Source organism: Lactuca serriola, chromosome 6 (genome assembly GCF_051521515.1).
Source record: "Lactuca serriola cultivar US96UC23 chromosome 6, Lser_US96UC23_V15, whole genome shotgun sequence".
Taxonomy (NCBI): domain Eukaryota; kingdom Viridiplantae; phylum Streptophyta; class Magnoliopsida; order Asterales; family Asteraceae; genus Lactuca; species Lactuca serriola.
In genome coordinates this window covers 78,409,909-78,427,449 of record NC_136413.1, presented here as the reverse complement: position 1 = coordinate 78,427,449, position 17,541 = coordinate 78,409,909, and positions in this window count along the sequence as shown.

Below are 17,541 nucleotides of genomic sequence, written 5' to 3'. Positions count from 1 at the left end.
TACCTCGGGGGTGTGCGCCAGGTGCTGTTGGAGGAGGCACACAAATCTCGATTCTCCATTCATCCTGGGGCGAAGAAGATGTATAGAGATCTTCGTGTAGACTATTGGTGGCCCTGCATGAAGTGGGATGTAGCATGGTACGTGGAGTGGTGCTTCACCTGCAGGAAGGTCAAGGCCGAGCACCAGAGGCCACACGACAAGATGCAGCTGTTGGATATTCCTCTGTGGAAGTGGGAAGATATTACTATGGGCTTCATCACCAAACTTCCCAGGACCGTGCGGGGAGTGGATTCCATATGGGTCATCGTGGATCGGTTGACCAAGATTGTCCATTTTATACCAATCCAGGAGAGTATCTCGGCCGAAAAGTTGGCTGACATCTACATTCGGGAAGTGGTGGAACGGCATGGAGTGCCAGTCTCCGTGATTTTAGACAGAGATGTGCGGTTTACTTCCAGGTTCTGGAAGAAATTCCACGATGAGTTGGGTACGTGTCTGCACTTTTGCACTGCATTTCACCCGCAGACGGATGGTCAGAGCGAGCGGACCATCCAGAATTTGGAGGATATGCTGCGGGCATGTGTGCTAGACTTCGGTGGTAGTTGGGATACTTACCTCCCATTGCCTGAGTTCTCGTATAACAACAGCTATCATGCGAGTATCGATCGTCCTACCTTCGAGATGTTGTACGGGAGGAAGTGCAGGACCCCGATATGCTGGGGTGAGGTTGGTCAGAGGGTCATGGGGAGCACCGAAGTGGTGCTCAAGACGACGGAGAGGATTCAACAGGTCCGGAGCAGGCTTCAGTCTGCTCAGAGTCGGCAGAAAAGTTATGCCGACAAGCGCCAATCAGACCTAGAGTTCTAGGTCGGGGATATGGTTCTCCTGAAGGTGTCGCCATGGAAAGGCGTCATCCGATTTAGGAAACGGGGAAAATTAGGCCCCAGGTACATTGGACCGTTCAGGGTTTTAGCCCGAATGGGTAAGGTGGCGTACAGATTGGATCTGCCAGCCGAACTCAGCCATATCCAGAGCACTTTCCACGTCTCCCAGCTGAGGAAGTGCCTGGTGGACGACTCAACAGTGGTACCCTTAGAGGATATCCAGGTTGATGACATCCTGAATTACATCGAGCGACCGGTAGCAATCCTTGACCCGAAGTCGAAGGATTTGAGGAATAAGAGGGTCGACATGGTGAAGGTGCAATGGCAGCACTGAAAGGGCTCAGAATGGACTTGGGAGCCGGTTGATGAGATGATGGAGCATTACCCATAACTTTTCCAGGAAGGAGCAGTAGACTTCGAGGACGAAGTCTAAAATAAGCGGGGGAGATTTGTAGCACCCAATTCCTGGTACACATTTAATTCAAGCATTTTTATGTTTTTCCCTGGGACTCGACGAGTCGGAGGACCCACTCGTCGAGTAGAGACGAGTCCGCAGACATCTTAAGTGATGTACTTGATGAGTCGGAAGACGAACTTGGCGAGTAGGCGCTGTGCGAGTAAAACCCTAAATCTGAGGGTTTGCACCCTATATAAACACCTTAACTCAGCCTCCCTTGTCCCTAACACTCCCTTAGAGCTGGATATCGAAACCCTAGCCGTTTGTGTGTGTGTTAAGTCCATTTTGGTGTTCCTGGTTGGTTTGTGAAGCTTGGAAGGAAAAAGGTAGCTTGGGATTTTGAGTTGGGACTTGTAGATCCAGAGATCTTACTTCATCTTCAGCTCAAGAAAGGTAAATTCCCCCTGTTTTGGTCTTCCTTTTTTGGTTGTTCATCTTTATGGCCTAGGGTCATGGTGCATTTAGGGCTTCTTAAGTCATTTTCGGATTTGTAAGGTGATTCATGGGGCTCTACTTCCAGATCTGAGTCATTGGAGGGTTCTCATGGCATAAAGGTGCCAACTTTATGGCCATGAGAGCCCCATGCACATTGTAGAGCACCTTCTATGGACTTTTGAGCTAAAAACCCCATGCATGTGCATCAAGTTTGGAACTTTACGTATAAAATGGACATTAGGAGGCCAAATCTATGGTTTTGGTGTGTTAAATCCCTTTTAGTTCGATTGTATAGAAATGGTCAAGGTTGGACTCGGCGAGTCGTTCTTGGGACTCGGCGAGTCAGTGCACTTTCAGCCATCTTAAACCCTTTTGTGATGGTCAGTTGTTAGAAAAGGGAGTCCCATAGTTGTTTAGACGTATTGGACTTAGCCTTAGACCTGGAGTTCATGGGACTCGGCAAGTGCATGAACAGACTCGGCGAGTCCAAGGAAATCTCCCAGCACATGAAGATGAACTCGACGAGTTGTTCATACAACTTGACGAGTCAAGGACAGGGCTTGTTCTTCAGATGAAGATGAAATCGACGAGTTGTTCATACAACTCGGCAAGTCGGATGAAGGATCATTCGATGTTCGAATAGGAGGATAACTCATTGAGTCATTGCCTAACTCGATGAGTAGGGACGGGAATGAGGAAAATTAGATCGATAAGGACTCGACGAGTTAGCGGCCCAACTCGGTGAGTCATTTCAGTTGGAAGTTGACTTTGGCTTGACTTTGACTAGGTCAGGGTAGAATAGTCATCCCTCCATAAGAGTAGTTATTAGACTCTGATTGGGTGTTTTGTGGGAATTATAGCCGGAGGATTCCCGGAGCAGCAGCAGCAGGCAGAGAGCTCCCGCATAGATCGTCAGCTACTACTACGAGGTGAGTTACCTTCCAGTAGGGATGGGTCTAAGGAACTAATGTCGGCCCACCAGTAAGTAGTTATGTATGAGATGATTGTCTTCGTGATAATTATCTTGGTATGTTAATGTGTTATGGTCACGAGATATGCATGTATGATATGCTATGTGTGTAGAATGGATTAGTTGTCCCTACCCAGTTATGCCTGACTGTATGATTATCTCTCGTTATGGTATGCTAGTGCTGGGGTGAAATAGTCCCCAGTTACCAGTTGAAAAATACCGATGGTGTGTACCGGTTGAAAGATACTGATGATGGTTACCGGTTGAAAGATACCGATGGTAGTTACCGGTTGAAAGATACCGATGGTGTTATGTGGTGTGTGGTATGATGGGGGGAACTCACTAAGCTTTGTGTTTATAGTTTAAGTTTTGGTTTCAGGTACCTCTTCGTCCAAGGGGAAAGAGTCGGCGACGTAGCAGCGCATCACACACATGGTTTCCGCATCGGATTTTCTGGGATTGTACTCTGATTTTCATTGTTCCCGATGATATGTTTTTCGAGACATGATTTTATGATTTTATGAATGATGAAATAGTGACAATGTTTTGGTAATATAAATTATGATCTACTTAATTTAAAAACAAAATTTTTGGCCTCAAATTTTGGGATGTTAAGTTGATACCAGAGCCCTGGTTTGAGGGATTCGGACACACCCTCGGGGGTGTCTGGACTCAAACCGAGGGATTTAAAATTTTCTTCACAAAAAAAACAATTTTCTAAAATCTAAGATAAGGAATTTTGAGAAAGAACAAGGTGTGTGATGCGTGCGACCGGTCGAGCTCAAGTAAGTTTTCCCCAAGATACCCATACTTGTTATGTTATGTTATGTGATATATGATTCTGAGAACTGCATGCTAGACTTTCTTTTTTATTCTTGAAATCCTATTAACGATATCTTCAATTCTCACTTAGATCATTTTGGCTAAAAATTGACCGATCTAAAATTCAATTTCTGAGTTGTATACTGCTATGCTGAAACTTCGAAAACCATAACTTCCTATATTGAAGTCATATTTGGATGTTCTCTATTTGCACACTCTCGGTTTAATGACTACCATGAATTTATTTTAGATATCTAAGGATAAAAGTAATTTATCAAAAAATCATTTTTTATGATACGCAGAGTCATACCGGTTTAATTGCGAAACTTCAAAGAAGTATAACTTCTTCATACGAAGTCGAATTTTAGTGTTCTTTACATATACAGAATCCTTGTCACATACACTACAACTTTTTTTTATTTTTCCTAAATAATCTTCTATCAAAAAGTCATTTTTGACGCTTATTATCTCTAAATTGACTAGCTTATATTTGTAGGCATTACAGTTATCTCCCCCTTAGGATGATTACGTCCTGGAATTATCAACAAAACAGAGCTTGTATAGTGACTCAACACGTTATCTTTTCCATCCTAGGTGATAACCTTAACTCTCATGTCTTTTCTAACGAATTTCTAACTCTTATACTTCTTGGCGGTTGATGGTGCTTAGTCTTTTACCTGCTCTTCCTTCTAAATTCGATCTTCATTAGAGACTCCTGCTCTTTGTTAACCTATAATAAGATCTATACTTTGACTACCATAATGGACCGATGGGTCATGTTCTAATGACCTCTCATCATATGATGCAACGGTTTGACTTAGATCTCTTTCAGTCAGACTCGAGCATGAAAGATATATCCCTTCATGTTCTAATGCGATTTAATCACATTCTATCATGTAGCACTTATAGCTACATGTTGATTGTTCTTAACGGCAAGCGCAATACCTCTACTGATCGCTTTGATTTATCTTTTCCTTCGTTCTTTTAACTAAAGTCAGACGCTACATCGAACTTACTTCTTAGATTTGTTGAAATCGATTTGATATGAACACTAAGGTCGAATATTTATTTTCATAGTCATTACCGAAACAAAGGTAATGATGGAAATGAACCAAATAGCTCAATTACTAGTGTCTTAGTAACTTTATGACTTCCCCTGATCCAAGTGTGAGTCATGTGCTTCCGGTAGTTAGGTCTCTACTACCTTTCACACCTACTCATACTCGTCCTAAGTATTGTCTCATCGTCCACTAAGTTATTATCGCAAAAACAATTTAACACATATGAATGTATCCAAAAATCATAAAACTTCCCTAGACTCTACTAGGACTTCTTACATGCGTATCTTCAACAATAATTTTGCTTTAACTTGGTTGGTGGTGGAAATGCCAGATGATGGGATAACTTCATCGATTATACCAAAAGTTCTTTCTTTTCTTTTGGCCAATCAAAAGTTTACTTCTACTGCACCCGATTTATTATTTATTAGACGCATTCTAAAGGCAAGATATCTCTTTTACGATATCTTCCTATATGTATCATTCACTATCATAATCCTTCTCATTTCCTCCATCTTCTCAGTCCGCTAAGAGTCCTTATAATGACATTCTGTACAAAAAAGTAGGTGTTCGGTGTACCGAGACGAAAATCTAGATAGAGAAAGTTTTGACGTATAACTCTCCTTATCAATCCGAAAAGTTATATGCCAGTTCTAATACCGTAATTAAACGTTTAGAAACCCGAAGACATAAAATTTCCTAATCCTAGGTCGGCATCAGAACTTAAATTCAATCTAATAATAGCATCCTAGATAAGCAACCCTAAGGCATCTTATAGTTATAGCATGCATAAGTCATTTAGCACATCAAGCAATTAGGTATCTTATCCTAAAGTAAGTTAGTGCTTGTGTCAATTCAGATGTACTACCTAAAAAATATAATATACACATTCCTCACGATCATCACTTAGCATTCTAAGTTTATGTCTAGAAATCCTACAAATTCCTAGTTCGCTTAAACTAATGCTCTGATACCAACTGTCACATCCCCGATTTCACGGCCATAAAAGATCGATTTTTTTATGCTTATATAAAATTAGAGTATCCTTTTTGAGGAATAATATTATGGATTTTGTTCCCGAAAACATGATAATTATATTATCAAAGTATTTATGAAGAAATGTATTTTATTTATATTATACCATTGGAATGTCATCGTCAATACAGAAACATAAGCATAACAAAATATTACAAGCCTTACAGTAATTAAACTAGTGGCCTAATACTCTTCGACTCTCTCAGCAGAATGAATCTTTTATATCGCTACTTGTGATACAATAAACTGAGCGGGTCATCTTGGGAAACCTGGTGAGTGCATAGGGTTTTCAATCCACAATAATATAATTAATATGTTTAATCATCTAACAATTAATCTAATCTCTCATCCCCATTATCTTCTTTTATTCTTAAGGAATTGCCCTAAGGATCATCTATGCCGACAGTACCAGTTCATGGATTCCTCCATGATATGTGTCAATAGGTTTTTCTTTTATATTTATTCCCAAGGATTTGACTTAAGTAATAGGCACAAAGTCCATCCCTACCAGGGTTTATTTAATAGGTACTAAGTCTATAGTTGCCAGTGTTTATCTATTAGGCACTAAGTCTATAGTTGCTAGTGTTTATCTATTAGGCACTAAGTCTATAGCGGCCGGTGTTTATAGGCACCAAGTCCATAGCTTCCAGTGTTTATCTATTAGGCACTAAGTCCATATATGCCATCTTTTATCTATTAGGAACTAAGTCCATAGCTGCCGGTGTTTATTTATTAGGGACTAAGTCCATAGCTACCAGTGTTCTACGGGACTGTCATCAATTAGTCTGGTGGTTGTCATCTATGTTTTCCTAAGTGATTACATCGTTGGTACACTAGTACCATTCCTAAGGTTGTGGCATCCTATCTTTGCCTACATACTATGACATCCTATCTTTCATCGTACTATGGTATCTTTCACTACCCTTCGTTACCTAATGTATTATATCTATAAAAATACATATGCAATATAAATCATATAAGTTATCTTTATAACATTTCATCTAACACATAACATCTTTGCACATAATCACGTATAGTAATTAATTAATTAGATACTTCATATCTATGTGTAAGATGAAAGTAACTATGCACTCACTTGTTAAAGTGATGACAAGAAACTCGGACAACGTTTCGCTCTAGCAACTGACTTTTCCTTTAACGTGACCTAGTATCATTATCACTAGGTCTTAGTTTATTATTTTATATGACTAATTATTAGTCTAGATTCATCATTAATTCAAAGTTAGTAGATCTATATCTGATAAGGGACAACCAGGTAAGATCATATTAGAGGTATGGTCTGTTTGGTATACAGAGTATACTGTTTGGAAATCTCATTTTAAATACCTCACTAATTCTAGCCTTCTCATCATCCCCATAAGTATATCAATTAGTATAACGACTTGGAATCACTGATAAATCTTGTTTTATAGGTTCATAATAATGATAATGAACTTAAACATAAGTTACACTTAAAGCGTAGTAAGTGTAGGTTAACTTACATGAATGTTTAGCAAAAATTCGGGAATTGCACTGGCAAAATATCGAATCGAGAGCTTCTATTTTTCGGGCTCTCTAACGCCCCAAAGCCTCGCTAAGATACTCCAAAACCCCAAAACTTCAGAAAATAGGATCTGTAGAGAGAGAGGAATGAATGTTTGGGAGTGATTTGTGATGAATAAATGAGGTAAAATCATCTATTTCTTTTCAGGAGCCTCTCACATTGTGAGACATGCCTCTCATGTCGTGAGCTTGTGTAGACATCAAGGCTTCGCCTCTGGTGCTGACATGTGGCCCAAACACGGGTAAAACTGCAGATCTTCAAAAATTCGTAACTTCTGCATACGAGCTCCATTTTAATGTTCTTCATATCTACATTTTGGTATTTTCAAGTACTACAACTTTCCTTTTTTACCCTGTCACCTAATTCTCGACGAAAATTAAATTTAACAGTCTGAGAAGATTACACTGCAAATCACTGTGTAAAATTTATAACTTCTATATACGGACTCCATTTTCGACCATCTTTTTTATCGTTGAAATCCTATTAACGATATCTTCAATTGTCGCTTAGATAATTTTTGCTAAAAATTGACCGATCTAAAATTCGATTTCTGAGTTGTATATTACTACGCTGAAATTTCAAAAAATCATAACTTCGTATAGTGAAGTTAGATTTGGACTTTATCTATATGTACGCTCTCGGTTTAATGACCACTACAAATTTCGTTTAGATCACTAAGGATAAAAAGTAATTTATCAAAAATTCGCTTTTTACGATACATAGCGGCTTGCATGTTTAATCGGGAAACTTCGAAGAAGCATAACTTCTTCATACGAAGTCGAATTTTAGCGTTCTTTATATATATGAAATCCTTGTCACAACACTATAACTTTTGTTAAATATATTTGTCCTAAATAATCTTCTATCAAAAAGTCATTTTTGATGCTTATTGTTTCTAAATTGAATAACCCGAATTTGCAGGCGTTACAACGACTTATCCATGTGGGAGATTATTGGATTAAGTGTCTAAGGTCCTAACTAAATTGATATAATGTTGATGAATAATAGTAAAGTCCTTTTTAGGTTACCCTTATAACCAGGAAATGGATTGGATTGATCAAATAATAGAGATAAAATAATTTGTTAATATATTATGTGATGAATATATTAATAAGAAATAGTTAATTGATGATTTGTTAATATATTATTTGAATAATAAGTTAATTAGAAATAGTCAGAATTGGTTAATTATTAATAAGAGTTAATATGGAATTAATTCGAGATTAACTAGAATTAATTAAAGGTGTAATGAGAGAATTGTAATTGTTTAATAGTTGAACAAAAGAGACAATTCTAGAATAGTCCATGGCATGGATGGTTTTGGAGCCTTTCTTATGGTTTCCATAAGCCTCCTAGTTGTTAATAAGGAAATGATTTTAATTAGGATTAAATCTATTATTTAATCATTCAAATCTTGCTTTGTCCTTATGTTAACCAAACTATAAATATGACCATTGGGCACCAAGATTTCATGGCTTTCTCATACGTAATAGGGGAGAACAAAATTCTCATTATGTATCCCCTCTCTCCTTGAATCCTAGGGTTTTTTTTTTTTTTTTTTTTTTTTTGTTTTTTTACATTTTGGTTGTGAACCATTAGAGGCTTGCACACTATTGAAGCTAGGATTTCTAAAGAGACTTGAAGATCTTGATTAGATTTATTGGAATCAACAAAAAGGATGTGTTCTTAACTATGATTTTTGATTCATTGGGATTAGTTTGTTTATTTCATAAGTATATTGCTATTAGATGTGAAAAAGACAAGATCCAATTTACTTTGCCTGCACCCTTAAGTGTCAAGTGAAATTTTGCAAGTACATTGTTATTGTAACCTAGAATTCTCATTAGAATCCTATTCTCAAAGAAACACATATCTAGATTGATGTTAACGAAGAAGAATGATTATCACCATCATCCACCACCCAGACCGGTCTTCGATGAAGACCGCCACCACGAAACTGTAATTAAATTTGGACTTCGAGATGTTGATGATGGTAAGGAATTTACCATCGTGAAACTAAAATCAAATATGGATGTTGAGATCTTGATGACAGGAGGAATCTGCCACCTAGAAACAATAGCTACCACAATGTCTTGAAGAAAAACAAGAACACACATTGATTAGCTTCAATAACTTCAGGATCGTTAGGATGTAAACAAGAAGTTGACGATTGGTGATGCTAACAATAATTGTTTTGGTGTCTCTTCGATATCGATTACAATAAGATCTCACTGTAATCAATCGATTCTTACAACAAGAAACGTAAAAACAAAGAACACAAGTTGATTTGGTTGCTCCTCTGCTTTATAATCTCAAACAAGATCATGACATACATAAATATAGTCATAAAGAAGGGGAGGGAGGGAGGGAGAGAGAGGGAGGGAGAGAGAGAGAGAGAGAGAGAGAAATAAAGGGAGAGAGAGAGAGAGAAAGAACGAAAGAAAGAGTTTAATGGTTTTTATATTTTTCAAAACAATTTCCTATATTACATGTCCACCTCATCTATGCCACATAAGCGGGAATATTCAAGAAAACCTAAAAACCATTTTTTTTGGATTACACCCCTATTTAATTGGTAAATTTCAACTTTAATGACCTATTGTGCAAAAAAATATATAAAAAAACTTTGATGACCAATTCGGGACAAACACCAAAATTTATTGTGCTATAGTATCATTTTACCAAAATGTAATGTAATATACTATATTCTATTGGAAAGAGTGTCCAAGGTTAATAACTATTGATAATATTTATAATAATAATATGGTCCTTGGGTTGCCCTAATGACCCGCTTGAGCAAAAAGAAATAGGAGAATATAATTTTGTTAATTTATTATAGTTTAATAAATTAATAGGAGATTATTTTCGGAATTAATGAAACACCTTTAATTAATTAAATGGTTGAATATTAAATAGTTAAATGTTAACAAATTTGAATATTCCATAACCCTTAAGGATAAGGGAAAAGTTGGAAATCACTCCACCCCACATGGAAAGGGAGGTGAAATTTCAAATTCACTAAATCCCAAATGGGATGGTGTAACAACCTATTTTTTCCTTATAGTGTAAACAACCTGTTATGTAAATAGACGTTTTTGATAGAAGACTGTTTAGAATAAATAATTTTGATGAATTTTGTAGTAATTGTAAAAACGAGAGTGTGCATATATAGTACGCTTAATTCTGACTTCCTAGGAGGAAGTTATGATTTTTAGAAGTTTCAACGTAGCAGTGTACGACAAAAAATTAAAATTAAAATCGGTCGATTGTTAGGTAAAACAATCTAAATGAGAGTTGAAAATCTCTTAGATACAATTCCATCGATATAAAGGCAGAGAAGAACAAAATTTGTATAGAAGAGTTATGATTTTATACGGATTTTAACAGTCAAAGCCTATTAAAAATATACTTTTAAAAATAAAGTGAGAATTGGCCGACATAGTCTAAATGAAAGTTGTAGTAATCGTCGATAGCTACACGTTGATATAAAGAGCATTGAAAATTGAGCTCGTATGAAGAAGTTACAAAATTTACATTTTGCACAACGCGTGCTTCTAAAAGGTAGCTATGTGGACCAGCAGGAAATCGAGACGTGGCACCATATAGGAGGAGAGACATCGACGAGAGTGTGCGATGCACACCTTTATAGGTGCGACGTGCATGGTAAATTCTCTGATAAATTGTAGTATTTTGCTGCTCATTTTCTCACCCATTCAGCCCCAAATCCTATGGAAACCCTCCCACTCCCTTAGCCCCGATACTCCCTAGTTTCTGGCTACTTTTAGCGAGGCTCTAGAGCATCAAGGAGCCCGACGAAAGAAGTGTTCGGGTCGGAGTTATGCCCACAACTTTTCGGCTTTTCACTAAGAATCTATGTAAGTTAGGCTACACTTACTACGCTTTAAGTATAATTTATATTTATATTCAGTCGTTGTTTGCATGTATAAATAATATTTATCAGTAACTCCAATCATAATACTGATTGATCTACTTATAAGAGAGGTGTCTAGAATAGACATGTTGACTTGGTTGTTAGATTACAGAAAGGCTATATGCTGAAATAGTCATACCTCCCAACTGTCATGCCTGGTTGATCCTTATTTGATAGAACTCTCAGTATTCATTAGGATTGGTGAAATATCTAGCTTCCATTATGATATTGTCATAGAGATTGATAAGTTATAGTATTGTAGGTTAATACTTGTTAGGATCATTACCCGCCGGTTAGATCACCCGGATAGCTATCAATTGTCTGAGTAACTATCCAGGTGAGTTATCCTCACTATACTATGTATTACAATATATGTCCATGTATGTTAGGATAAAAAGCTAGTATAGTAGAGATAATAGTAAATCTCTATGTGCTTAGGTGTAAATGTACTTAAAACTGGTAGAGTAGAAAGTATAAATGTGCATGTACTAGTAGGGTCAAAGTGTAGTCTCTATGTGCGCAATTGTTGTGATATTAAATTTAGTTAGGGGATGATGGTGGAACAACAAAGAGGTCGGGAGCCTATAGGCCAGTGTGTTGACGAAATGGCATGTAGGTTGTAAGTACACATAGACCCATGTTGACAAAATGGCATGTAGGCCGTAGTACACATAGACCTGTGTTGAAGAAATGACATGTAGGCCGTATGTACATGTAGCCCCGTGTTGAAGACGAAAAGCTTGGGTCGTAAGTCTAAAAGACACATATTATTGGTAGATCGCGAGTCGTTTGTATGAAAGTATATGTATTATGGTATATGGTGTTTTGGGGAACTCACTAAGCTTCGTGCTTACCCAATTGATTATAAATGTTTTTAAATTACTTCATTGATTCGTGAGAAGAGCAGGGTTCGACTGTACATGCGTGCATTCACAACATGTTTTTGCATAATTTAATTATACTTTGATATATTTGCATAAATAAAAATGAAAATTTTGGGTTAAAATGGGGACGTTACGGATGAGAGATGGAACTAAGGCAAGGATCCAAGGCTATAAATAACATGGGTTGCTTGGAATTCTCATTCTCCTTGCATCTTGGCTTGATATTTCACCATCCTCCTTCTTCCCTTTCTTAGTGGATGATTTCTAACCCTTTTAGGGTTTGTGAAATTATCCTTCTCCTAATTATTTTGGTTTTTCTATTTTGGAGTCTTGTGTGTAGGGATTCTTACTATGGGTCCTCCCATATATGCTTGGTGGCTGATACAAGATCCCAATCAAGGAATCTTCCAAAAGATCATAAGATCAGGAGGTTAGTATTTATTTATTGTTTTTCATAAGTAGGTTGCTGTAATAGAATAAACCTAGATCCTTTAGGGTGCATATAAATATAGGGTTTCTAATTGCTTTTGTTGCCATAACTAGTGTGTATAGAATGCTAGAAAATCCATCATTAACATCAAGTCAGCCTCAAGGTTCAACATGTCACATACAATAATGTGTAAATAGCGAGCTGATTGCAAAAATACATTGATAGTTTAGTCTACAAGTGATGGAAAATTTGATCATGTGTAAACAGAGAGCATATAACACAGTTTACACTCTTAGCTCGCTCTCCCAAGTACCAAGGTCCAACACCTATATACCACACATAAGGTTACAATTCACACATACAAACGAGGCATGTCTATAATGTCATCACAATACCTTAAATGCCTCTAATTAGGTACTTTGGTCTCAAGTGTCCATATAAGCCTGAAACCTATCCTAAATTGGATGCATATATTCGTGATCAAAACTCGTTTCAAAAACTATAAAGTTCGTACCCATTTCAAAATCTATTTACAAAATTGATTTCGTGCATGCAATATATTTTACATATAGTATTTCACATAAGGTGCTCACGCCATAATCCTAATCACAAAATAGTAATCAAAGTACATACCATATTGGGGGATACATGTTATTGGCAATGTTGCATAACTTGCTAGGCATTATTAGGTTGGGGAGTGATGAGTACACAACCTAGGTAGGGAATGCCCAACTAAAGATAAATTGTAAAGAAACTAAATTTGGGGAAATTTTATTTATGACTAGGCGATCAAGTTCATAAAAACATAGGCAAATAACATCAAAAGTATATATATTCAAATGTTTAGCTAGTTCAAATAATAAATATTTTATTCTTGAAATTCTTGAAGATATGGTGAGTAGGGGAAAGCATATACGATACATTTATCTGGTATATTTAATTTAGTTTTGAAGTTAGACTATTAGATAAATTATACAATATGCCCATTAATCTTGATATTCTCAACTTTTTTTTCTCATTTTTAAGTCAATTTTGATATTTTGACTGAGTTGGTCTAAGTCTAAATAATTTTGACTGGTTTCCTTTAACTCACCTCAATCAAAGGCCGATTTCTGAGTACTCGACTGAGTTGGATGATTTTTGTAACATTGGTGATTAGTAATGAACTCACTTCAAGATTGTGTATATTAACCTCCTAAAAGCTTACCAACAAGACTTTTGTCTAGTAGTATGGTGAGATGCCCACACTCTATGAGGTTGATTTTCAAGTCGAATCCAGGACATAGGTTAAATTAAGGATTAGTTTTATGAGTAGATTAGAGAGAGAATGTGTGTGTGTGTGTGTCGTTGATCTAAAAAAACATCCAACAAGCTCTTCAAAGTGTAAGAATGGTTGATGAACACCTATACATGTATAATTATGTAAAATATCTTACCTAATTAACCTTAATTGATTTGTTTAGATTCCCATATACCTAATAACATTTATTAACCTCTTAAACTATCACATACAACCCTATAGAATCTTTAGGAGCACCAAAATGGTCCCTAAACTCAATATAGACCAAATTACACTTCTAAAGTAAATGTAGTGGATTAATTAATCGAGTTAATGTGAAAATTTGTACAAAAACTTGTTTACACGACAAGCATGCTTCCATAATTTATACAATTGAATTTCAACACTTGTAGTTTCAACTTTAATGACGTAGATGATTCATTAGAGCTAAAATATTTTTTCAAACACCAAATTACAATCTAATTAACATCATTGAAAATTCAATTACAAAGATCAACATCATCCACTTCAATTATAGTTTATAAAGTAAAAAAATGACCATTAGATTTGGTTTTCACTTATGTTTTGCAAATAATTCAACCTCATTAACATCCTTTAAATATATCTAATGAATTTAGTAAAATTCAATCAAAATTCTTCTAAAAAACTCCATTAAAGCTCCGTAAATCCAAATCTAACTAAATTGTAAATTTCAACACTTGATTTGGACTTTACATAATCAAACTTACATTAAAATCATAACATCAATCTATTTCGATGATTAAGTGAATTATTGGATCCGTGGTTGTATTCATGAAGCCATGGTTTCAAAACCACCAGTAAAGTTTTATAACTCAATTTTTGACCACGATCATGAACTTAAAATATTATATTAGTGATCTAGGGTTAGAATTCTAACACTAAAATTGAACTAATCATGAAGTTTATAATAAATAAGATTCAAATAAGATTCACAAATGTTAGAAGCTTAAATAACTATGAAATAGTGGAACAATTACCTTATAAGCTTTTCCTTGAAGAATTTGACTTAGAACATCACTAAATCTTCAATGTTGCTTCCGAAATGAGAACCATGGATATTGGAGTCCTGACAGAGTCCCGCTCAACCATCATGTGTTGATGACGAAGCAAGTGGGAGTTGTGCATCAATGTGTTTGTGTCACACCCCTGGTCGGTGGCGATAACATCGTGGTGAGCGACGTCAAGAATGGATCACAATCAAAGCATATATTGACCAATATAAAAATAACATAATATTACAACTTCTAAAATTATAAAATAAGTCTTACATCGCCCAATACATCGTAGCATAACTTCAAGTACAAAAGCAGTTGCCTTAACACATAGACAATATCAAAAGTGTGACATAAAAGATCCATAACATTTGAGAAATTCCAACTCTTTAAGTTCCTGAGAATACATGTTTTTAAAGATATGTCAATAAAAAATATTGATGAGTTCCACATGTTTTGACTCAAAGTACTTCTATAGCCAAAAGTGCATCTTTGAGTGTATGAGTGTTTACACGTCTTATAAAAATAAAATATACTTGTAACCCTACAAGTGTATGTGCTTACTTGTTTAGTATATTACAAAAAAATATACTTGAAAACCTTTTTGTTGTTCTGATCATAAGTTACTTTAGCAACTAATATAAATATGCCGGTATTGTCGTACAAGTCTTTATTAGTTTACTTAAGTTTCATACCCACTTAACTTATTGCTTTTAGAGTGTACTCATAGATTTTTATATGAGCCTATAACCGAGTTATTGGACGTACGAGCCTTCAACCGATACTACAAGTGGTGTGCCAAAAACATCACCACTGCTTCATTATCATTGTGAAAAACACAAAATAAACAATTATCACCCGACATGACTCGTCAGGCAAAGGGTTATAACCAGCAAGCACGGGTGGGGCTGTTAACACGTATAGATCTATACATAATGTTTTCGCTCATGAAGATTTGCGATTATAGTACGGAGGGCTTTACTAGGTCTTTATCCCCAGTTAATGAAGAAACAATTCATATATTTATTCTCGGGTTTACAGATCTTAAAGTATGTGTGTCCATTTAAGTCTAAATCTTTAGTTAAAAAGTTTACTTAACAAATAATCGTTCACCGAGTTCAACTTGTTCAAAATGTAAATCTGAGTCTTAAACCTTATAATAATACGTTTATTAGACTTGATAATCATCTATTGTTTAAAAATTATATCAAAATTTTCTAAACAAAAATCGGGCAAAATAATGACTACATTTTGACCAAAACCATGTTTTACCAATATAAAACCAACAATATCAACAAAATATACAAGCTCACAAAGCATTAAAATATATCATTTGTAAATAAAATGACTTTTTAACAACTTTTGACCGTTTATATATTTAAAAAATATATAATATTATGTTTTTGTTATCTAAAAACATAAAATATAGGTAAAATTTTTTTTTTGTTATATATATATATATATATATATATATATATATATATATATATATATATATCATAAAAACTAATCATATAAATTGTAGACTAGTAATAACGAGTTTATGTAAACGAAAAGACGATATGCACTTGTATTCTCCCCCAAAACATAAAAACTTTAAAATGGGCCATTAAACTCATCATTGAAACATGAAATGCAACCGTTCTAAAAATCGGGTGTCGTTTTCAAATCATGAACTTTTCAACGGTACCTCCGTTCAACGTAACGAATTCACAGGTTTGTAGATCTACGCGTCAGGAATACAAAAAAGTATTTTTCAAGTCGAACAGACTTCACCAAAAAAACTTCACCGGAATATGGCCGGGGCTCCACGTATTTACGGCAGCGTGTGATGCCGGTGAGAGCCTATGCAGTTGTTTTGTGGTCTTCGGAGCAGCCGATGTCTTCTTCAGAGCGAGAGGCAACCAAGGGCGGACATGAAGGGCAGAAAGAGGTGGTAGCGCAAGGTAGTTCTTCTCGGCAAAACAAAGAGAGAGAGAGAGAGAGAGAGAGAGAGAGAGAGAGCTCTCCCTAAATCAGGTAGGTGAGAAGGGCTCGTCTCCATGCATGTCTTTCATCAACGACTTTCACCAACGACTGACAATGAATTAACACAATGCAAAAGAGTGTTGCACCCCCTTGAAATGAGTGCATGTACATCACACCTCCTACGGTGGTTGCCAAAGCTTCGAGTGAACCCGAAATAGGCCATGGACTTGGATCTACCAAATGATAAGAGTGCCTCTGAGTATATATAGAGAGAGAAATGGATGGTTTTATAATAGGCTATGGACTTGGATTCTTGTCGATTGTCTAGAGTGTGGTGATTCGAAAATTAAAATTGGAATTATCAAATGAAAGACGATAATGTGTTTAAAATGCATCCGAAGTTACAATTTCGTTATATTTTATAACTTTTACGATTAACGTTTTTTGCGAAAGTGATGTAACTCCGAGAGAAAATTATTTCAATAATGAAATCAAATATCATGGAATAGTATGAGTTCAAAAATGCGATAAAAAATAGTTGACGAGATGCATAGCTAACCCCTGAATCGAATAAGATTATGTCGCACTATCTATTTTTGAGTTTTTTCGGGCAAAACGAGTTAGCTTCAGAATCAAGTACTAGATCTCATTGTGATCGGGGGAGAATTGTTCGGAGTGAAGATTCATTATTTTAAGACACCCAAAAAAACGTTTTAAGCTTTGTAAATTTACACTTTTAGCTAGCTAGTTTTTTGTTTTCTTCAAAAACCCACAACTTCTGCATACGATC